The sequence below is a fragment of the Dama dama genome, chromosome 20 (genome assembly GCF_033118175.1).
Source record: "Dama dama isolate Ldn47 chromosome 20, ASM3311817v1, whole genome shotgun sequence".
Classification (NCBI taxonomy): Eukaryota; Metazoa; Chordata; class Mammalia; order Artiodactyla; family Cervidae; genus Dama; species Dama dama.
Window position 1 is genome coordinate 35,759,141 of NC_083700.1, and position 8,320 is coordinate 35,767,460.

The window sequence follows — 8,320 nt, forward strand, 5'->3', positions numbered from 1 at the left end:
TGTCTTGTTTCCTCATTTTAAAAAAATAGTGTAACTGAGGCAAAAAAAAAAAAAAAGACTGTTATACAGTTGATATCACTGGCAGCAGTTTGAATAATGTTTATAGTATTATTGGGTAAGACTCTTTATAGTCTTTCCAAATATTTTGGCCTTTTCTGAACACCCGCAACAGTTGTTAAATCTGTCATACATTTTGGTATAAGATGATGTTTTTTGTGATGTCCAAATTCCACATTTACCAATAAGGGTGATACCCCTGGGGGTCACAGGCTTCCCTGGTGGCTCAGATGGTAAAAGAATCTGTCTGCAATGCAGGAGACCTGGGTTTGATCGCTAGGTTGGAATGTTCCCTAGAGAAGGGATGGCTCCCCACTCCAGTATTCTTGCCTGGAGAATTCCATGGACAGAGGAGCCTGGTGGGCTGCAGTCCATGGGGTCACAAAGAGTCTGGTATGACTAAACAACTAATACTTACCTACCTGGGGGTCACAGTGCCAAGGAGAATCTGAAGTCACAGTCTTCTTGGTACATTTGATGGAGTATCAGTTTGTCTTGAAGTTGTGGGAAACAAAAGCCAAGTATGTTTGTGTGTGTGTTAGTCGCTTGGTTGTGTCCAACTCTTTGCAATCCCATGGAGTGTAGCCAACCAGGCTCCTCTGTCCATGGAGTTCTCCAGGCAAAAATACTGGAGTGGGTAGCCATTCCCTTCTCCAGGGGATCTTCCCAACCCAGGGAACGATCCTAGGTCTCCTGCATTGCAGGCAGATTCTATACTGTCTGAAAAACTAGGGAAGCCCCCAAGTAAGTTTACTGATAAGTATTTAAAGCAATTATATATTTCAGATTACAAATTTTTCTTAAAAAGATAAAGATAAGACTGCAAAGAAATTCTGTGTTCCAACTTGAATGCTCCCCAGCCTCCAGGAAAAACACATTAGCCCTCTTTGACTCTCAGGGACCCTTTATCAGAAAAATGCCACCAGTTTGTTTCCTACCTGTTTGTCTTGTATCCCCATCCAGAGAGTAAGTTTCACATGAACAGACATTGTATTTTGACTATTTTGTCCTTTGAGCTTTACATCAGGTCCCTTGTGTAAAATCATGGCGTGGTTTCCCTATTCCCAAATAAGAATTTCCCTGGTTCTTTTGTACTCATGGAATTTCTCTGTTTTGGGAAGAGCACCAAGGAATAATTAGGTGTAGAGGGGAGCGACTGACAACCCCCCTTCACCTCCTTTGCCACATGCCCCACCTGGGGGATGCACAGAGCAGGCTGAACTTGCTTAGACCATTCTCTGGGATGGCACACCCTGCCCAGTGCCCTCTGCCCTCCTGCTTCCCTGCAGGACAGAGCTGTGCCAAGGTCCATGCTGCCGAGGCCTGGACCTGCTGCTGCCCTCTGACCACAGTTGAAGACACCTCTTCACAACCTTCTGTGTATGAATTTTTGTTTTTGGCTTTTTTTTTTTTTTTTTTGCTTGCTTTGTTTGTTCGTCTGCTAATTTGCTTGTTCTCTGGTTGTCACTGGGCTCCACAGCCCTATATTCAGATGCACGGCCACAGCCACTGCAGCACTGTTTGCTGTGAAAGCAGAAACGCTCCAGGCCTGGGCCACTTGGCATTTATTCCATCAACATTCACTTGCTCTTTGATGCTTTTGGGGAGTGTTTGTTAACTGCCTACTGTATGTCACACACTTTTTAGGACTGAGGTCACAGCACTAACAGGACTTTATACCTTTCCTAATGGAGATTATCTAGTGGAGACAGACAACAAAGTAAGTAAAATACATAATATGTCAGATGGTGGTAAGTGCAGAAGGCAGGGCTGAGGCTGAGGTGGTGATTTTAGGTAGAGAATAGCTTGCTGAGAAGGTGCTTTTTGAGTAAAGGGCTGAAGGGGGCACCGGAATGGGCCACGCTGATGTCTGTCCAGGAAGGGCATCCCAGGCAGAGCGGACACAGGAAAAGGCCCAGGGTGGAGGAGAACACCCAGGAGGCCGGAGTAACCGGAGTGAGGGGAGCAGAAGGGAGGGTAGTAAGTGATGGAGCCACAGAGGGCTGGGGGGAGGCCAGTCGGCCGAGCATTGCCACTACTGCAAGGGCCGCAGTTCCGTGGTGATGCTTCGTAACCAAGTTTCAGATGTTCTCCTCTAGGGGTGGGAGTCTCATTATTGGAAACATCATTGGAAGACACCTGCACTCTTTTGTAACCATCGTGTCCATCACACACAGAATGGTTTTCCCTGCAATTGCTGTCCTAGCCTAGAGACCCCTTCCCCAGGTGGTGGGTCTGTTGGCTACTCTCTGCATTACCCTCTCCAGGGAGGATTTTGATTTTTTAAAAAGAGAAATTAGAGACCTTAAAATGTTTCTAGATGGTTTTCTAAGAGTTAGAGAACTTGAATCTTAGCACTTAGCAAACACACAAGACTATATTGTTGTGCTCACTCCCTTCTCTGACCACCTTGTATCTGCCCAGGATTTGCTTATAATTTGTACAAGCTGTACAATATTGCAAATAACCCTTTTATTTTTTGTGAGTTGATATTGTCCTGCTTTGAATTACTTTCTGGAAGTCAAGATAATAGTAACCAAAGACATGACTGGTATTTTGTTACTCTTAAAAAGAGGGCCAGGGATTCTAAAGCATTCTAAAGTACTCTTTCAAACGGAAACATCGCAAATCCTTGGTGTTTGCTAATCAGGTGTGTTTTTGAAGAGTTTACACTCATCTGTTTACACACCGTTCCACACAATGCAGTCACGACCATGGGTTCAGGATGAACTGGCTTCAATTCCAACACTTGTGATCAGTGTCGGCCGCAAATATGCATCACTCAGCCTCCATAGGGAGTCCCTACGTGAATCTTGGTGTGGCAAAAACTGGCATGTGAAAAAAACCCGTGACATTTCTGAAGTTTATATAAATTAGCTTAAATACAGCTGGAAGCTCTGTACTACCCAGTGTTGTACCAGTGACCTGGGATCTTGGCCCCTCTAGTTGGCCCCACCAGTTGCTGCTAAGGGGCCCTTTGTTGCAGCTTGCATGGTGCCTTGGATCCAGAGGCTGTGCTGGTCTTGGCATGGTAGTAGTTGGTAAGACATGGGACATCTGAGCTTGGGGTCTGGCCTTTGCATTCTGCAAGGCTGAGGAGTTGAATGTGATTCTGTTATTACCTTGGAATCCACCAACCTTTGTCTCCTTCCCAGTCCCTGGGTTTGCCCCTCTGTCTCTTTGCTCTTAAAGGCACCTATCTGCTCTTCCCCTGGGACTCCTGGCATCTTATCAGCAGGTAACTTGCAAAAGACAGAAGAGCCTCTGATTGAAAGTGACTTCTGTTTTCCACTTTTAAAAATCACTGAGGGGAGGTGATACTAAAGCCTGACTTCCTTGTCTGAAATGGGATGAAAGGGAACATACAGGGGGAAATGAATATATATTAATCTCTCAGTTATTTTACCATAGGCTCTCTTACCGCCTCCTACCCCTTGTACTCTGTCTCAGGAATGAGTGTCATTGTGCCACAGAGTGGCGGGCTCTGCTCACTTGAAACAACACATCCTTTGCCTACTGAGTCTCTAAATCCCCAGAATGTTACCCGTAAGTGGCAATGCAACTTCATGGCCAGGTGGTTCAGTAAACCGTGTCCTAAATGAAAAGTCAATAGTATAATTCAGAGTTGATACTTTTCAAGGGCTTAGGAGGTGATGGAAAGTAGAGGGTAAAATTAATTGTAATGTGGAAAAGGATGATAAGATCCTTCAGAGTTAGAACTGTTTCTAAATCTGTTTTGTTTCTGGATGATTTAGGGAATATGAGTGTAAACCTTCAGAAGACGTGGGTGATAAAGTGCTAGTGTGGACTTACCGGTAATAATAATGACTCAGGGGCTCGAGGCTCTTACAATAGAAGGATCTGCAAGAAAACAAGGTGAGGAGAAGTTTTAAAGTCCATCCACCTGTGATTTGTTCCTCCTCTGATTTTGCTCTCTCCCTCTTTACTCTTTATAAAGATGTCCCTCCTGGACAAATAAGAGAAAATCATCCATAAGATAATAAAATGATATCAAGGCAAGGAGAAAGTAAACAACTGAAGAGTTTTGATGTAGTTTGAAAGTTCTGCTCTTTTGTGTATTTGTCTTCCTTGACTAGTAAAAATGTACAGCTATTGTTTTAGGGAATTCTGACCAGATTATGGGAAATGCTCCTATCTCTGCCAGGCATTAATAATTCCCTGATTGTTCTTACAAAGCAACCAGCACAAAGATTGACAACATCATGAGACATACATCGATTCAGCAAAATTCTATTTTTTTTATGGTACAATTAACTAATAATCAGACGGTGACTGCTGGTGAGATATTTCCCTCCCCCTCTCAGAACACCCAGCAGTGGAGTTCCTCTTGGTCAAGAGGGGCAGGAAGAAAGACCTGGAGAGGTTGGTTCAGTACGGATCTGTGGACATGCCCTTAAGGTGAGAAGTGAACCGGCAGCCTTATTTTCACTATGATAATTGCTCATTGTTGTTGTTCAGTTGCTAAGTAGTGTCTGACTGGGACCCCATGGACTGCAGCACGCCAGGCTTCCCTGTCCTTCACCATCTCCTAGAGTTTGCTCAAACTCATGTCCATTGAATCAGTGATGCCATCCAACCATCTTATCCTTTGCCACTGCCTTCTCTTTTTGCCTTCAATCTTTCCCAGCATCAGGGTCATTTCCAGTGAGTCAGTTCTTCGCATCAGGTGTCCAAAGTATTGGAGCTTCAGTTTCAGCAGCAGTCCTTTCAATAAATATTCTGGGTTGATTTCCTTTAGAATTGACTGGTTTGATTTCCTTGCAGTCCAAGGGACACTAAAGAGTCTTCTCCAGCACTATAATTCCAAAGCATCAATTCTTTGATGTTCAGCCTTTTATGTGGACCAACTCTCACATCCATATATGACTACCGGATAAACCATATCTTTGACTATATGCATCTTTGTCAGCAAGGTGGTATCTCTGCTTTTTAATATGCTGTCTAGGTTTGTCATAGCTTTCCTTCCAAGGAGCAAGCATCTTTTAATTTCATGGCTGCAGTCACCGTCCACAGTGACTTTGGAGCCCAAGAAAATAAAATCTGTCACTACTTCCACTTTTCCCCTTCTATTTGCCAAGAAATGATGGCACCAGATGCCATGATCTTAGTTTTTTGAATGTTGAGTTTCAAGCCAGCTTTTTCACTCTCTTCTTTCACCTTCATCAAGAGGCTGTTTAGTTCCTTTTCACTTTGCCATTAGAGTGGTGTCATCTGCATATCTGAGCTTATTGATATTTCTCCCAGCAATTTTGATTCCAGTTTGGAATTCATCGAGCCTGGCATAGAAAGTCCTTTATTACATATATACTTTGAAAATATTTTCTCTCAATCTGGTGCTTGTCTCTCTCTTCTGTCAGTTATGTCTTTGAAGAGCAGTTTTTAGTTTTGATGTAGTCCAATTTGTCAGTTGTTCTTTTTGAATCATAGTATTATATCTGAGAAAAATTTCTTAGGTTTTAAGATTTTCTTAAAATTTTAAGAACACTGTCTCCTAGAAATTTTGTAATTTAAAGGCTTTGAATTTAGGTCTATGATCAGCTTGGAGTTAATTTTTGTGTATGATGCAAGGTGTGGATTGAAGTTCAAGCTTTTGCATATGAGTATTCAATTGTTCCGGTACCATTTGTTGAAACGACTGTTGTTTATCTACTGAGTCATCTTTGTACCTTTGTTGAGAGTTGGTTATCCATATATATGTGGATCAGTTGCCGGACCCTATTCTGTTTTGTTCATCTGCTTGCGTGTTTTAATTCCACACTGTCTTCATTACTGTGGCTTCATAAGTCTTGAAATCAAGTACTGTAAATTATCTAACTTCGTTCTTCTTTTTCAAAGTTGTTTTGGATACTCTAGGTCCTTGGCATTTCCATATGAATTTTGGAATCAGCTTGTCAATGTGTACAATAAAACCTGTTGGAAATTTGACTGGCATTACATTAAATCTATAGATTAATCTGGGGAGAAGTGACATCTTTCTGACACATGAAGAAGGTATCTGTTTCCATTTATAAACTTTTAAAAATTTTCTTGATAAGATTTTGTAGTTTCATAGCAATATGTGTGAATCTAACAAAAGCCATAATTTTGAGTAAAAAACGCAAGTTGCATAAGAATTTATAGTATATTGCCTTTCATATATGTTTAAAAAACTCAGCACAGTGAGTTACCAGTATAGTATTTAAGGTAATATATAGTTTAAAATTATAGTTTTAAGAAAAGCAACATTCAGCTTAGTAGTTGTTGGTGGGTGGAAGGGCGTTATGATTTAGGAGACATTGTGGATACTTCAGCAATACTATTACATCTTAGGCCACATAATGGAGACACATCATATTTTATATATACAGATATATTTTATATAGAATATTTCATTGGGATATTGAATCAAAACTAAAATTTCTGTATTATTTCTAATCTACTTAAAGAAGACCAAAGAAGCTTGAGAACCTAACCAGCCTAACAACTGAGCAAAGGGGTTGCGAAAGAAACAGAATGTGTTACGTACATATCACATGTGCATGTGTGTATAAAGCTTGGAAAGGCACAGATAAGGATCTCTATTGAAACAGTGTTATTCTCTAGGGTAGGGAGTATCATGGGTGGGCTTTGCATGAGGCTTTCACTATTTAATGTAGACCCGCTTATTGTTTGAATTTGTACAGCTAGTATGTTTGACTTTTATAACCTTTGAAACCATAAAATAACAAAATGAGGTTGTGTTCTGTATGGCACTTTGTCATCTTAATTGTCCTGATCCTGGGCCTGTCTGCCTTCAGATTTATTCCTTGCCCTTCCCTTCCCTTGCTCTATGTTCCCGGGTATGACTCCTTACTCCCAGATCTGCTGCTCCCAGGCCTAGCTGGCCAGTGGGGGCACTGGCAGGAGACGGGAGGGCAGAGGAAGGGGGAAGCCAGGGTATTTCTTCTCCTCCCTCCTTTAGAAGCCCCTTTGGCAGCTGCTGCCCAGCACGATACATACCTACAAACACACGCACGCATCCTGACCTGCCATTGCAAAGTTCAGGACACCAAGGAAAATGAGAAAAGATCCGAATAGGTTCCAAAATGGAGAAGGAAACACCTCCATCTGCAAAGGAACAGAACCAAAATGCATCAGACTTAGCAGCTGTATCCCTAGAAAGTAGGAAAGTGATAATTGAGAATCTAAAGCAATATAACTGTTTACTAAGCTGAAGATGAGAACAATAAATTTCCAAAGTGAAAGGAAGTTTAACTTCCCACACATTGTTTCTTAGGATATAATCAAGTAAGGGAGTAAATATACCAGGAGAAAAAGGAGAACAGGATATAGGCAACAGTGGATCCAACCAAGGAAAGCAGTGTCAGGGAGTCTGAGGCTGGGCAACAGACACAGAGAGAAGGACTCCAGATTGGAGCATCACCATGAAGGGCACTGCAAAGAAACTCTGTGCGGGAGAAAGGGGGGCTCAGCAGAACCCCTGGTCCCTGATGAGTCAAAGAGGATAAGGAAAAACATCATTAGGAAATAGAGGCAAAAATGCAAGAACACTGAAAGGCAGAAACTTCAGGACAAATGAGGAAGACTGAATAAAAAGGAACTTAAAGTGAATATTAGGCATGCAATGAAAAATACTGTGCAATCACATAATTGCACTTTTAAAACTAAACTGAATTCCCAGGACTTAGTACAGCTGTAGGACAATGTGACTGAGAAAGCAAATACAATCAGAAGTTGAGAGGTAGGAGACTGCAGGATGGAGTGGTGTCTGAAAATCTTCATCTTAGAGAGCAATGGTCCCCAACCTTTTTGGCCCCAGGGACTGGTTTCATGGAAGACAACAGATCCCAAGGAAAAGACACACAATTAGTAATTGCTGTAGAAATTAGGTGGGATTTGTTAAATTTTTAAAACACTCAGTACTTTACCTAAAGGCACTACTTTATGTGCTTGTATGGGGAACTGCTGTGTAGTTGTCATTTACAGGAAGGAACATTTTGTGTCTTGGGTTTGAATATAGCATCTTGTTGGGATTCTCCTGATAGTACACCATGTGTCCAATGGAACCTATGACCCAAGACTCTGTAGAAGCAGTTCGTGTGTGTGTTAGTTGCTCAGTCCTGTGTGACTCTTTGCGACCCCATGGACTGTAGCCCGCCAGGCTCCTCTGTTCATGCAATTTTCCAGGCAAAAATACTGGAATGGGTAGCCATTCCCTTCTCCAGGGGATCTTCCCTACCCAAGGATAGAACCCGGGTCTCCT